A 16,368-nucleotide genomic window follows, 5' to 3' on the forward strand; every position below is an offset into this window, starting at 1 on the left:
GGCCTGCAAGAAGCTACTGCTAGTGTCGCTGCCTTCTCAAACAGCTGATTGGTGGGGGTCCCGATTGTCAGACCCCCACCAATCAAATGCTGACGACCTATCCCAAAAAAACTGATCATCACTAAGAAAAAAAAAAAAGTTAAGAACCTCTTTAAGGAGTATTCCAGTTTTTATTTTTTATGTATTTGTTTATAGAATAAGAAATCATACATTTTTCTAATATACATACCGTATATTTAACATTTTGCTCACATACCTTTCTTCAGTGAAATAGATCCTGTCTGCACAGTAGCATGTTATAGCCCATGGATCAGTCTTGTATAAGGTATCCAGGGGCTAACCAAATAGGAATAAGCATGGACTCAGTCATGTGACCCCTGGCATTCAGTAAGCAACAGGTTACACAACATACTATACATGTACTGGGTGAACACACAGGGCACATCCATGGTATAATTATGTAAGGCTTCATTCACATCAGCGTTCAGCCTTTCCGTTCTCCTCCTCCGTTATAGGGGCAGGAAAAACTGAAAGGACAGATTCGGCACATAAGTGAGCCACATGCAGCCTACGGACCCCATAGACTATAATGGGGTCCGTTAGGTTTAAGCTCAGAAGATGATTTTGGAGCGGAGACAAAAGTAGTGCATGCAGGATTTTTATCTCCGCTTCAAAAATTTTCCTCTGGCTCCGTTCGGCTCAGTTATGTGCCGAATCCGTCCTTTCCCTTTTTCCTGCCCCTATAACGGAGTAAGAGAACAGAAAGGCTGAACGCTGATGTAAACTTAGCCTTAGGCTAATGACAGAAATCTTTATTTAGTTTTTTTGTGGCAATACCACCACTACCACAGGTGTTTATATTTACTTGTAAAACACAGCTGCTTATCTTTATGTGATTCAAAACATGTCTGCCTGTCTCTAGGTGGTGTTCTTAATAAAGTTAGCTTTAAAGAATACAAACCGGATTCCAAAAAAGTTGGGACACTAAACAAATTGTGAATAAAAACTGAATGCAATGATGTGGAGATGGCAAATGTCAATATTTTATTTGTAATAGAACGTAGATGACAGATTAAATGTTTAATCCGCGTAAATGTATCATTTTAAAGGAAAAATACGTTGATTCAAAATTTCACGGTGTCAACAAATCCCCAAAAAGTTGGGACAAGTAGCAATAAGAGGCTGGAAAAAGTAAATTTGAGCATTACGAAGAGCTGGAAGACCAATTAACACTAATTAGGTCAATTGGCAACATGATTGGGTATAAAAAGAGCTTCTCAGAGTGGCAGTGTCTCTCAGAAGCCAAGATGGGTAGAGGATCACCAATTCCCACAATGTTGCGCAGAAAGATAGTGGAGCAATATCAGAAAGGTGCTACCCAGCGAAAAATTGCAAAGACTTTGCATCTATCATCATCAACTGTGCATAACATCATCCGAAGATTCAGAGAATCTGGAACAATCTCTGTGCATAAGGGTCAAGGCCGTAAAACCATACTGGATGCCGGTGATATCCGGGCCCTTAAACGACACTGCACCACAAACAGGAATGTTACTGTAAAGGAAATCACAGAATGGGCTCAGGAATACTTCCAGAAACCATTGTCAGTGAACACAATCCACCGTGCCATCCGCCGTTGCCAGCTGAAACTCTACAGTGCAAAGAAGAAGCCATTTCTAAGCAAGATCCACAAGCTTAGGCGTTTTCACTGGGCCAGGGATCATTTAAAATGGAGTGTGGCAAAATGGAAGACTGTTCTGTGGTCAGACGAGTCACGATTCGAAGTTATTTTTGGAAATCTGGGACGCCATGTCATCCAGACCAAAGAGGAAAAGGACAACCCAAGTTGTTATCAACGCTCAGTTGAGAAGCCTGCATCTCTGATGGTATGGGGTTGCATGAGCAGCTTGCATGTCTGGAAAGGCACCATCAATGCAGAAAAATATATTCAGGTTCTAGAACAACATATGCTCCCATCCAGACCTCATCTCTTTCAGGGAAGACCCTGCATTTTTCAACAAGATAATGCCAGACCACATTCTGCATCAATCACAACATCATGGCTGCGTAGGAGAAGGATCCGGGTACTGAAATGGCCAGTCTGCAGTCCAGATCTTTCACCTATAGAGAACATTTGGCGCATCATAAAGAGGAAGGTGCAACAAAGAAGGCCCAAGACGATTGAACAGTTAGAGGCCTGGATTAGACAAGAATGGGAGAGCATTCCTATTTCTAAACTTGAGAAACTGGTCTCCTCGGTCCCCAGATGTCTGTTGAGTGTTGTAAGAAGAAGGGGAGATGCCACACAGTGGTGAAAATGGCCTTGTCCCAACTTTTGGGGGATTTGTTGACACCATGAAATTCTGATTCAACATATTTTTCCCTTAAAATTGTACATTTTCTCAGTTTAAACTTTTGTTCCGTGATTTATGTTCTATTCTGAATAAAATATTAGAAGTTGGCACCTCCACATCATTGCATTCAGTTTTTATTCACGATTTGTATAGTGTCCCAACTTTTTTGGAATCCGGTTTGTACACACACATATAATAAGTGCCATTAAAAAAATTCCACATTATTTCTCATTACACTCACAAACGTAAATGTATTTTATTGGGATTTTATGTGATAGACCAACACAAAGTAGCAAGTATGTGTGAAGTAAAAAGAAAATAATACATGGTTTTCAAAATTTTGAATACATAAAAATCTGAAGAGTGTGGGCTGTATTTGTATTCAGCCCCTGTACTCTGATACCTCGAAGTAAAATCCAGTGTGACCAATTGCCTTCAGAAGTCACCTAATTAGTAAATTAAGTCCACGTGTGTATGAGTTATTCTCAGTATAACTGCAGCTGTTCTGTGAACGCCTCAGAGTAGGGCTGCAGTAAACGAATATTTTTGTAATCGAGTATTCTATCGATTATATTTCTCGATTCATCGAGTAATCTAATAAGAAAAAGCTACTTAAAATAACGTACGTAATTAGGTATGTATAAAGTTATTGGTTTGAAGGCATGCCTAATGCCAAGGTGCTTCCATTAACCCCTCCAAACCAATAACTTTATACATGCCCATTGGGTTTGGAGGGGTTAATGGAAGCACCTTGGCATTAGGCATGTATAAAGTTATTGGTCTGAAGAGGTTAATGAAAGCATCGGAGGTGCCTTCATTAACCCCTCTCTAAACCAATAACTTTATACATGCCAAGGTGGTGCTTGCAGCCTCCATTAACCACTCTCTCTCCATCTGCCTCCCCCCAGCCTCTGATCTGCTTGCCCCCGCCTCTGATCTGGCTCCCCCCCAGCCTCTGATCTGGCCCCCCCCAGCCTCTGATCTGGCCCCCCCCAGCCTCTGATCTGGCCCCCCCCAGCCTCTGATCTGGCCCCCCCCAGCCTCTGATCTGGCCCCCCCCAGCCTCTGATCTGGCCCCCCCCAGCCTCTGATCTGGCCCCCCCCAGCCTCTGATCTGGCTCCCCCCAGCCTCTGATCTGGCTCCCCCCCCCCAGCCTCTGATCTGCCTCCCCCCCAGCCTCTGATCTGCCTCCCCCCCAGCCTCTGATCTCCCTCCCCCCCTCCCCCCAGCTTCTGATCTGCCTCCCCCCAGCCTCTGATCTGCCTCCCCCCCTCCCCCCAGCTTCTGATCTGCCTCCCCCCCTCCCCCCAGCTTCTGATCTGCCTCCCCCCCTCCCCCCAGCCTCTGATCTGCCTCCCCTCCCTCCCCCCAGCCTCTGATCTGCCTCCCCTCCCTCCCCCCAGCCTCTGATCTGCCTCCCCCAGCCTCTGATATGCCCCCTCTGGTAACGCAACCCCCCCCCCCTCCCTCCCTCCCCCCCTCCCCAGTATTAATCATTGGTGGCAGTGGCCACAGGGTCCCCCTCCTCCCCCCCATCATTGGTGGCAGTGTCAGTTCCGATCGGAGCCCCAGCAGTGTAATGCTGGGGCTCCGATCGGTTACCATGGGAGCCAGGACGCTGCTTAAGTCCTGGCTGCCATGGTATGTTAGTAGTGAGCAGAGAGCAGCGCATTATACTCACGTGCGCTGTGGCCGCCGGTCGCTCCTTCTCATAGGTCTGTGCGGCGCATTGCTAATGCTGTAAGCATTAGCAATCCGCCGCACAGACAGAAGAAGGTGCGACCGGCGGCCACAGCGCACGTGAGTATAATGCGCTGCTCTCTGCTCACTACTAACATACCATGGCAGCCAGGACTTAAGCAGCGTCCTGGCTCCCATGGTAACCGATCGGAGCCCCAGCATTACACTGCTGGGGCTCCGATCGGAACAGACACTGCCACCAATGATGGGGGGGAGGAGGGGGACCCTGTGGGATATGGCCGGCACATTCATTGGTGGTGCAGTGGCCACAGTCCCTCCCCTCCCCTCTTCCCCTCCTCCTCCTACTTGGTCTTCAGCGGCAGCCGCGCACAGTGGGGAGGGAGAGACTCCCTCCTCCTCCTCCCTCCGCTGTGCCGGCCGCTCAGTCCTGCCTCTCTGGCTCCGGAGGACACGGAAGCGGTGAGTGAGACGCTTAATTTCACTCCCGCTCCGTGATCACGTGATCTGAACGATTCCTCGATGCAGGGAAACTGCATCGATGAATTTTTTGACTCGATTTAATCGAGTTATTCGAATAATCGTTTCAGCCCTACCTCAGAGGTAGTAAACATTAGTGATAAAATAGCATCATGAAAACCAAGGAACATACCAGACAGATCAGGGATAAAGTTGTAGAGAAGTATATCTTCCTGCTTCTCAATAAAACTACTATACGCCTGATACCTGGACGGCACAAATCAGACCCCGAATTCATGGTGTGGCCACAATCAATAACAAATCCGGGCTCAGATTAGTTATGTAATACATTTATGCATAGGCTACTACTCACAGTAACGGCGCATGCACAAGACTAATGATGTCTTGTGTTAACCTCAGCCATCTTGAAAGAGCCTCATCGGAGGCAATACACTTTAATGCTCATAGGGAGATAGGGATAATAACAAATATAAATTATGTGGATGAAAAAAATTGGGTCTGTCCACAGCAGGATGAACCAGATTTGCTAATCCTTACCATATTTGCATTTCGCAGGACTGAAACATGTACATAACAATGGGGCAAGATTTGAAATACATGTATATTGGAAAAGTACCATATTTACGACACACCAGCCCATAAGATGCACCTAGGTTTCAGAGGAGGAAAATAAGAAAATGTATTTTTTCAATAGATCTCAGATCAGTCCACCAATCAGACCCCCAATATTAATCAGACCTCAGCTCAGACCCCAAATGTTAATAAGACCCCCAATTAGGGCTGCAGCAAACAATTATTTTAGCAAACGAGTATTCTACCAATTATTTTTCAGATTAATCGAGTACTCTAATAAGAAAAAATGAATTAATAGACTGTTTTCCCTTATAAACACTCATCAGATGCCCTGCCATCAGTCCCCAACACCCTTCGTTCCCGACTGTGCGATCATCCCAAGTGCATCAGTACCCCCCCAGTGCCATCAGCTCCGTTCCCCCCAGTGCCATCAGCTCCACTATCCCCCAGTGCCTTCAGCTCCACTATACCCCAGTGCCTTCAGCTCCACTATCCCCCAGTGCCTTCAGCTCCACTATCCCCCAGTGCCTTCAGCTCCACTATCCCCCAGTGCCTTCAGCTCCACTATCCCCCAGTGCCTTCAGCTCTCCCCCACCCCAGTGCCTTCAGCCCCTCTATGCCATCTACTGCCATGTCCCCTACTCCCCCAGTGCCTCCATGCCATCCATTGCCATGCGATGTCCCCCACTACTATCAGATCAGTCCCTCTGTCAGGTCCCCCACTCCCCCAGTGCCATCAGATCAGCCCCTCCATGCCATGTCCCCACTCCCCCAGTGCCATCAGATCAGCCCCTCCATGCCATGTCCCCCCTCCCCTAGTGTCATCAGCCCCTCCATTGCCAATTGCCATGTGCCCCACTCCCCCAGTGCCATCAGATCATGCCATGTCCCCCACTCACATCATATATCATCAGCCCCTCAATGCCATGTCCCCCACTGCCCCAGTGGCATCAGATATCATCAGCCCCTTCATGCTATTGCCATCCATGTCCCCCAGCGCCATCAGCCCCTTCAAAATACAGGTGCCCCCTTCAAATCACCATCACACCACACCTACCACCACCAGATTCGGGCCCCTGCTAGTGCTAACTTTATACTTACCTTTCCTGGCAGTGTGCCGACATGGAGTCCGCAGGGGACTGACCGCGTCTTCTTCCCAGCATGCACTGGGAGGGACCTGACGTCACACACATCATCCGCTAGCACGCTGACGATGTGTGCACGCAAGGCCCTGCAGAGCAGTGCCGACGGGAGGCCACGGAGCGGTGAGTAAAAACGCTTTACTTCACTTACGCTCTGTGGTCACGTGATTTAAACAAATCCTCAAAGCAGGGAAATTGCATTGAGGATTTTTTTGCATCGATTACATCGATGAATCATTGCAGCCCTACCCCCAATCAGACATCAGATCAGATCCCCAATCAGACCTCAGATCAGACCCCTAATGTGAATGACCCCCACTCAGACCTCAGATGAGAGGCCCAATGTGAATAGGACTACCTGTTCAGACTTCAGATCAGACCCCCATGTTAATCAGAGCTCAAAGCAGAAAAAAGATAAAAATAAATTACCTCTCTTGCTCTGGACACGGCTGCTCCCGAGATCCAGCACTCTTCCTGCCGCTCTGTGCTGAGACCCATTGCCGTACAGAGTGAGGTCACAGACCGCTCCTACGTCCTCACGCTGTGTGCAGGTTACAGCACAGCATGCAGAGCCCTGCAGAAGACCAGGAAGCGGTGAGTACAGAGCCCACAAGAAGAGCGCTGCATTCATCGCTCCCTGGTCCTCCTGTACTAATGAGCGCTTCCATAATGGAAGCGCTCATTAATATTTGCCCCATAAGACATACTGGCATTTTCCTCCCACTTTGGGGGGAGAAATTGCATTTTATAGGACGAAAAATACAGAATTTGATTTTCTATTCTATAACAAACTAAATAAAAAGATGAAAACTGTAATACCCCTTTTAAGTTTGTAATGAGAAAACTGTGGATCCGCAAAACACGGACACGGCAATGTGCATTCCGCATTTTGCTGACCGCACATCGCCGGCACTAATAGAATATACCTATTCTTGTCCACATTTGCACGTCATGCGGCCACATAGAATTAAATGGGTCCGCAATTCCGTTCTGCAAAATGCGGAACGAAATTGCGGACGTGTGAATGGGGCCTTAGGCTACCTGCTGCCTGTCAGTACGGCACATGGCAGAAGGAGGTATCTGTCCCTGTGTGTATTTGACCATCCCTGTGTATGTGTGTCCCTCCCTGTGTGTGTCCCTGTCTATGTGTCTCCATCACCATGTCCAGTGTTCCTATGCCTTGACGAAGCTGCATTTGGACGGGGCAAGAAGACGATGGAAGAGGAGGCAGCGCCACTAGCATGGAGTCCGTGGGAGAGACACAGGAAGGCACACTAAGGACGTAGGCAACACTACCACATGGTCTACACTAGTGTTAGCCGTGGTTTTACATAGGACTGCAGGTACTACTACCACATTATCAGCACTAGTGCTATGTGTTTTTTTTACATAGGACTGCAGGTAACACTACCACATTATTAGCACTAGTGTTATCTGTGGTTTTACATAGGACTGCAGGTAACACTACCACATTATTAGCACAAGTGTTATCTGTGATTTTACATAGGACTGCAGGTAACACTACATTTTCTGCACTCAGATAGCCATCACTGTGTTATCGGTGTTGTTACATAGGACTGCAGGTAATAGCTACTATATCATCTGTACTCAGAGTTATCACTGTGTAAGGGGGCCCACTGAGACTATCGCCCAAGGGCCCAAATTAACCTGGAGCCGGCCCTGCTAGGGAGGCTTGTAAGTGGTAAGGACACTATTCTTCACTGGGATGTGAAAAAAACACCAGGCACAAGCGCTACCATATATGTTATGTAATACAAAAATAAAATAAAAATAAAAAGTACAAAGTTTACATATTTTTTGAAAATACCTTCAGATCACAAGGCCTATTTATATAAGGATATGAGATTGTAGGTAGCACCAGCCTAGCTAGATACTGCAACGTTTACCACCGGAGCCCACTGACTAAGTTTTTGTCTGGCTGAAAACCGGCGCTCATGCCTGACATTGGGTGAATTACCTGCTTTCTAAGTTCATTCTGAATATCACTGGGTGTCACAAACAGCACTGCCCTCCTGAGGATGCAGCACAACCTCCCAGCACATCAATGCTTACCTAGGAGGAGAGAGAACCGAGAGTCCCTGCAACCCCTTAAAAACCGGGCCAGTTTTCATTTTTGATTTTTCCTCCTCACGTTTCATAACTTTTTTATTTTTCTGTTCACATAGTGATATGAGGGCTTATTTCTTGCGGGACAAGATGCATTTATTTTTTAATGGCACCATTTTTTAAATCATTTTTTTGTATAGAAAAACGGGAAAAAAAATTCTTAGTGGGGTAAAATTGAAAGAAACTCATTTTGACATCACAGTGCTCACTGTGCACCAAAAATGACATGACATCCTTATTCTGCAGCTCAATTTAATTATGGCGATACCAAACTTGTATAGTTTTTATTTTGGTTTTATTTCTTTAAAAAAATAAAAACCTTTGAAAAAAATGTATGACTTTTTGATCACTTATTACATTTTTGGGGGGAGAAGGTGACTAAAAATGCTTAATCGTGTGTTTATAAAAAAAATTCTGGTATGGTGTTCACTGCACAGAAATTTTTTCTTAATATTTTAGACATTTTCAGATGTGGCGATACCTAATATGTTTTTTTGTATTGTTTATATATTTTTATATGTAAAATTGGGAAGGGGGGGCGATTTATACGTTTGATGTTTTTTAATTTAATTCTTTTTTTTTATAACTATTAGCCTCCTTAGGGGACTAGTACATGGGATCTTTTGATCCCTTGTCCTATTCACCCTAATAGGATCTTGACACACTTCATGCTGTTCCGTGCCTTGTACATGGTAAGCCTGGGAGTTTCCAGGCTGCCATGGTAACCAATCGGAAGGCAGAGGGCGCCGCATCCCTCTGTCTTACCTCACATATGGGTTAAATAATGGGGTTCGGCACCGCCCGCATATGGAGCTGGCTCACCGCAGCAGCCTGCTCCATGCAATTGCGGGTGCATAATGCTGTACATGCACGGTATTATAGGGCATCTGTCAGCAGATTTGTACCTATGACACTGGCTGACCTGTTACATGCCCACTTGGCAACTGAAGGCATCTGTGTTGGTCCCATGTTCATATGTTCCCACATTGCTGAGAAAATTATGTTTTATTATATGCAAATGAGCCTCTAGGAGCCCCCATTGCTCTAAAGGCTAATTTGCATATTTTTAAAAATTATTTGCAATGTGGACACATGAACATGGGACCAACACAGATGCCTTCAGCTGCCAAGCGCACATGTAACAGGACAGCTAGTTTCATAGGTACAAATCTGCTGACAGATGGCTTTTAGGGGGTTAAAAAACACGTAGGCACCGAGCCCCTTTGCCTTAGGCCTCTTGCACACGGCTAGCCCTTCCATACAATTTGCGGTCGCCAATGCACGGGCACTATCAGCGACGGACTCGGACCTATTCAAGGTGATCTGTCCGCACCGCAAAAAATTAATAAATAGAACAAGTTATATTTTTTCTTGTGGTGCGGAAGCACGGAGAGGAACCCCACGAAAGCACTCTGAAGTGCTTCCATGGGGTTCCGTGCCTCCATTCTGCACCACACCTTCCGGAAGGCGGACCCATTCAAGTGAATGGGGCCGCATCTGTGATGCGGTGAGCATGCGGCCGTCCTGCATATTTCGGACCCGCTGTTTGCAGGCCGCAATAGGGGCCACGACCGTGTGCATGAGGCCTTACAGAGCATTGCATCTTAGTGCACCCATACCCCAGTCCTTTCAACATACCTCCCAAACATCCTGGTTACGACGGGACAGTCCAGGATTTCGGTGATAACCTGCGATCCCAGGGAGGCTGAGGTCTCAACTGTTTCTGCATCCTTAGGCCTCATGCACACGGCCGTGTTCCGCGGCCGAGAGCGGACCGTGGAAACCCGGCCGGGATTCCTCCTGACAGCATGAGCGCACGGCGTCATTGGTTGCCATGACGCCGCTATACTAGTGTATTACTGTACAGCAGCGGCTGCATGAAGCGCACGGCGTAATAGCAACCAATGACGCCGTGCGCTCATGCTGTCAGGAGGAATCCAGGCCGGGTTTCCACGGTCCGCTCTCAGCTGCGGAACACGGCCGCGTGCATGAGGCCTTAGGATGAAAAGACAGTTGGTTGCAATTGTGAAGCAGGGAGCCGTCTGCTAAAAAGGGGACACAATGTGGGAATAACTACTGGGGGGCATAATGTAGACATAACTACTGTGAGGGGGCACTAACAGGAATGGGCAGGACAGGGCATGTATAGATATTGTCACGTCGCAGTGTGGGTAGCAAACTCAAGAGAGAAGGGAAAAGGTACTAGGCCTTGAAACTAGGGAAAGGTCACAACCTAGTGAATCCCTAAACCGAGCCCTGACTACTATCAGTATAAACAGACCTCGATGGTAGGAATGTTTATACACAGGAACGTAGAGCCCTATCTGACGCTAAAGGGCCCTGGAAATAGTGTCAGGACAAAGCCCAGTAGGGAAAGGGGAATATTTAACCACCTGTCTATATCTCCCTAAATCTTCTGTATTAAGGGGGGATAGTTCAGCGAATATATTGATTCCGGGGTCTTCCCTATATTAATTCCCAAGTATCGGATATTACCTTTTGCCATTTTCACCGGAAGCGTTCGGCACTCGGAATCCTTAAGCCGCCGTGCCTGTGAGAGCAGCAAAAGTTCGCTTTTGTCAGCATTAACCCTGAAGCCGGATGCGCTACCAAAATTTAATAGCTTATCCATCAGGTGGGGGAGATCTCGTTGGGGTTCTGCCAAAAATACCAGTAAATCATCCGCATGCAGAGCGTGCTTTATTTCTTTGGAACCTACTTTTATTCCTTCTATTTCGTTTGTCTCACTCAGATAACGGGACAACGGTTCTAGGGCTATATTAAAGAGTAACGGGGAGAGAGGACAACCCTGTCTCGTTCCTTTATTTATTGGGAATGCAGTGGAGAGAAAGCCTGGGGTATGAATTCTGGCCGTGGGATTGGCATATAATGTCCGCAGGACGTTCCTGAAGCTCCCCGTCAGCCCCACCCTATCTAAGACTCTGTCCATCCATCCCCAGCTCACGTTGTCGAACGCTTTCTCTGCATCAATTGCCAACAGGGCTGGGGATGTATGGAGATCCGGTCTCATCTTTACTTCATCTAAAACAGATAGAACTTTCTGGATATTCGTGACTGCTGAGCGTCCCTTGATAAAAACCACCTGGGCATCCGAAATAATTTTAGGTAAAATATTCGCCAACCTATCTGCCAGAAGTTTGGTGAGTATTTTGATGCCTGTGTTTATTAGCGAAATTGGCCGATATGATGCGGATTGTAGTGGGTCCTTCCCTGGTTTTGGGATCAATTTTATATGGGCTGTGTTGGCAGCATTGGGTAATGGGGCACCTTCCGCATAAGAGTTGAAGACCTTTGTCAGAAGTTCTGACGTTCTACCTCCCAGAATTTTATAAAACTCTCCCGTATATCCATCTGGGCCTGGTGCCTTCCTTAACTTTAAACCCGAAATAGTAGTCTGCACCTCCTGTACCGTTATGGGGGCGTTAAGATCATTCAGATCCTCTGGGGATATATCTGGAAGGGAAATAGAATTTAGCCAACTATCTCCTGCCCACGCATCTTTTGTCATAACTATACAACTTGCTGTAAAAATCCCTAATTATCCCGTTTATATCCTTGGGGTCATGCTTAAGTATCCCATTCTTATCCTTCAGAGCCATGATCGGGGATGATTGATGGAAGCCCTTTGCTAAATTCGCCAGCATCCTCCCTGCTTTATTTCTGAACTTGTATAATTGCGCATCCGCTTTTGACCGGAATAAAAGCTCCCTCTTTTGTAGCCACAATTCATATTCCTGTTTCTCCGTTTTCCACGCTATTTCCAACTCCTTTGATGGAGTAGCCGTTAAAGCTCCATAGGCTCTCCTAAGTTTTAGGCTATGCGATTCAATTTCGGATGCTATCTTCTTTCTAAGGCCCGCCACATGGGAAATCAGCCTCCCCTCAATACCGCTTTCCCTGCATCCTAAGTTAACTGGGCGTTATCGGGTTGGTCATTAGAGCTAATATATTCATCCCACCATCCCTTCAATAGATTGTGGAAGTCTGCATTCTCGTATAAATATGAAAGGAAGCGCCATATGTAATCTGTTCCTCTTGGGGCATGATCCCTCACTCCAAGAGTGATCGGGGAGTGGTCTGAAATCAAAATATCCCCTATAGTGGGGTATTCACATCTCCCAAATAGCGTTCTGGAGACTAATAAGTAGTCTATACGAGACCATGACTTGTGCACTAGAGAATAATGTGTAAATTTGCGTCCCTCCGGATTTAGTGCCCTCCAAACGTCTATCAAACCTAGGGTTGACATGAATTCTGGTAAAACATGTCGCTCGGGTCTGCTAGCAGGTGCAACATTCCGGTCCGTTCTCCTGTCCTCTTCCCAATCCGCCACCACGTTTAGATCCCCTCCGACTATCTTGTCAGTTATCTGATCTCCCAACAATCTCTCTGAGACCGCCTTGTAAAATTTGTCACTATGGGCATTAGGGCCATAGATATTATAAATGCTCACGTTTTTCCCCATGGATTGGATGGAGAGCTGAATTAATCTTCCTTCTTTATCGCAAGACTGTGAAGACACCTGCCAACTTAGGTTTTTCCGGATCAGGATTAGAACCCCAGCTTTACGTTTACACGCACTAGAACTATAGACCTCCCCAACCCATAGTTTCTGCATCCTGTGAAAGTCTTCCTCTCTTAAATGGGTTTCCTGTAATAGAGCTATTTTAGCCCCTAGCCTATTTAGGTGCCTCAAGATCATTAGTCGTTTTTGAGGGGATCTCAATCCCTTCACATTCCAGGAGACTACCTTAACCATTCCCTTGCAGTTTGGTGTCTATCTTGTCAGATTTCATAGGGGAATATTCGAGCCTGGTACTCCATCGGGCCTTCATAACACTGAACTGTAGTGATAATAAAAACAACCCCCCCCTCCCCCCTTTCCACCCTAAAACAATGCCCCCGCCCTCAAGGGGCAACTCTAGATACCCCATCTCAACTGACCCCTCAGTTTCACAGACTTCACTTCTTCCCCACCTAGTAGGGTAGCCTGTAACAGATGATAAATACATAACATATTGCATGTCTCCTTCTTGTGTCCCATGCTTCTATAGATCACTGACAGTCATAGCAGAGTGAGCATCGACTAACACTGATAAATCGCATCGTAAATAGTCTGACATGGGAAACTCTGATCTCATATGCGCATATTACTAGCAATGAGTAACAGATAACTAAGTAACCTAGTGCTGCAAATAGGTAACCTTAAAACAACCCGCAGAACTAGGACATTTGAAGCAATAAAAGATACTAAGCTTCACATCAGGTCTCGCGTCCCGAATGCAGTCTCTGCCGTTGATCTTTCGGATGCGATGCGTTTACTCCTTCTGCTGGGGGAGAGTGCCATGGTGATGGAAGCTTCCTGCGCACTATGTTATCTCCCTGATTCAGCCTTCCACGGTGCAGTGTTTCGTCATGCAAGTCCTTGGCCTCTTCCGGGCTGTTGTATACGTCCACCCGGCCATCCTCACGAAAGACCTTCAGAATTGCCGGGTACATCAATGCGAATTTCTACTTTTGCTGGTATAGAGCCGAGCAAATTTCTGAGAAGGCTCTGCAACGCCTCGTGACCTCAGCTGAAAAATCTCCGAAGATCAGGATGCGATGACCTCTGAGTTCCAAGTCTCTTGACCGGCTCTTATACAGGCGCAAGATCTCAGCTTTTTCATAATAATCCAGGTGTCTCACTATAACCTGTCTTGGTCTCTGGGATCTGTTGTCTTCTGACCCCCGATTTTCTATCTGGCCTCTCGCCGGACCCACTCTGTGTACTCTCTCGACTTTACAGTTCATCTGGAGGCCTAACATTTCTGGCAGGTCTTGCTTGCAAATCTGGTGCAGCTCCTTTCCAGAAATAGATTCAGGGAGACCTACTATTCGGAGGTTATTCCTCCTAGATCGGTTTTCTAGGTCATCAATTTTCTCCCATAGCTTCTTGTTGTCCCCGGTGGCCATTTGAAACTGTTGGTGGAGAGTTTGAACCTCCATCTGTAGTGATTGCACCTCATTTTCGACCGTATCCAGCCGTTCAACATTTCGCGCCACTTCATTTTGCAAAGCCGCAAAGGATGCCGCCACCGTAGTGGACAGGGACTCCTGCAGATCAGGTAATATACGATTAGCGACCTCCACGGCCAGCCGTTTGTAATCTACCTGGGGTGTCTGGTCATCGTTACCCTCTGCACCAATGTCTTGGCTATCAGCGAGACGAGGAATCTCCTCTTCATCAGGCAGGAATGCAGCCGGCTCCACCATCTTGGGAGCATCGGCGTCTGGCTTGGCGCCTCTCGATTGTGATTTTCCTCTGGATTTGCTCCCCATTACTTTCAGGTAACGATCCATCCAAAGCCTCCGCTACCGGAGTAGTTTCTGGCCGATCAGTCTCACAATAACTTGGGGATATGATAGATTTTGAGCGCACGGGACCGGAGCAGCGTTTACTTGCCGCCTACCATGTCGGCGCCGGAAGTCCTCGTCAGCTGATTGTAATGGTGAAGTAGGGACTGGGAGCTCTCTGATTCACCGTTCCTCTCAGCTGCTGGCGCTCCCCAGCAGCAGCACGATGAGGTGCTGACTGTGTAGGAGGAGCCAGGGCTCAGCCTGTGGGTGGTCTGCATTTGGCATAGCAACTGTGAAGGGGGCACATATCTGGCTATAACTACTGTGAAGTGGCACATGTAAGCATGACCATTGTGAAAGGGGCACAACGTGGGCATTACTACTGTGAACGGGGCACAGTGTGGGCATTACTATTATGTGCAGGCACAAAGGGGAATAATTTGTGTGGGCATTAAGTAGGGTTGCCACCTTTCCCAACAAAAAATACTGGCCATGTTAAGCCACACCCCAAAGGGTATGCGACTGTGGGGCGTGGTGTTAAGTCGCTATAATACTGTGGCTACCAATAATATTAATGCCCCTATTAGTGCCACCCACAATTAATGATGCCCCCAGTAATAGTAATGCTCCCATTAACACCCCCCCAGAATTAATACTCTCCACATTAGTGCCCTCCAGTAATACTAATGCCTCCATTAGTGCACCCCAGAATGAATGCCCCCATTTGTGCCCCCACGAAGAATAATGCCACCAGTTAAAATATTGCCCCCATTAGTGCCCCCTTCTCAGTTTCTGCAAAAAAAAAAAAGAAAAGAGAAACACCTCCTCCATTTGCTTGCACCGTTGTGGACCCCCCTGCTGACAGGAAGCTCAGGACAGGACCTGCGCTCCAGCGCTGTCCTCGAGTCAGCAGTGCCAGCAAATGGAGGAGGTGAGTGATTTATTTATTTATTATTAACACAGGGGAAGGAGGGGCTGGGGGTGTAAAGGCTGCACTAATGAGCGCTCATTAGTAGCAGTCCTGTTAGGAAAATACCGGCAATTAACAATTAGGGTCCATTCACACATCCGTGTGTGTTTTGAAGATCCACGGATCCGCAAAACACGGACAGCGGCAATGTGCGTTCCATATTTTGCGGACCGCACATTGCCAGCACTAAGAGAATATGGTCCGCAATTCAGGATCCGGGCTGCACATCGTCCCCATAGAAATGAATGAGTCCGCAATTCCGTTCCGCAAAATGCAGAGCGGAATTGCGGATGTGTGAATGGGGCCTTAAAAAATTTAAGGAAACCGGCAAGGCCACTAAAATACCGGCCTTGCCGGTGAGATACCGGCAGGGTGGCAACCCTAGCATTAAGGGGACTGCGTGTGTATAGTTATGCTTTGGGCGGAGTTAGAGGCATTGCCTAGTATTATTTATTATTAAAGAGCCATTCATTCCATGGTATGGAGGGGGGGGGGGGGAGCACAGCACATGTCCCTCTTTACAATTTGATAAAGTCGGGTGGTATGCCAGTGTAGTCCCCGGTCCTCTTTATGACACGCCAGCATACAGTGTGTATATCTCCAGCTGCTGCCTAAACTTCCTAACCTTCCTCCTCCCACAAAAGTCTGGTCACGCGGGTGTGA

The sequence above is a fragment of the Bufo gargarizans genome, chromosome 5 (genome assembly GCF_014858855.1).
Source record: "Bufo gargarizans isolate SCDJY-AF-19 chromosome 5, ASM1485885v1, whole genome shotgun sequence".
NCBI classification, from domain to species: domain Eukaryota; kingdom Metazoa; phylum Chordata; class Amphibia; order Anura; family Bufonidae; genus Bufo; species Bufo gargarizans.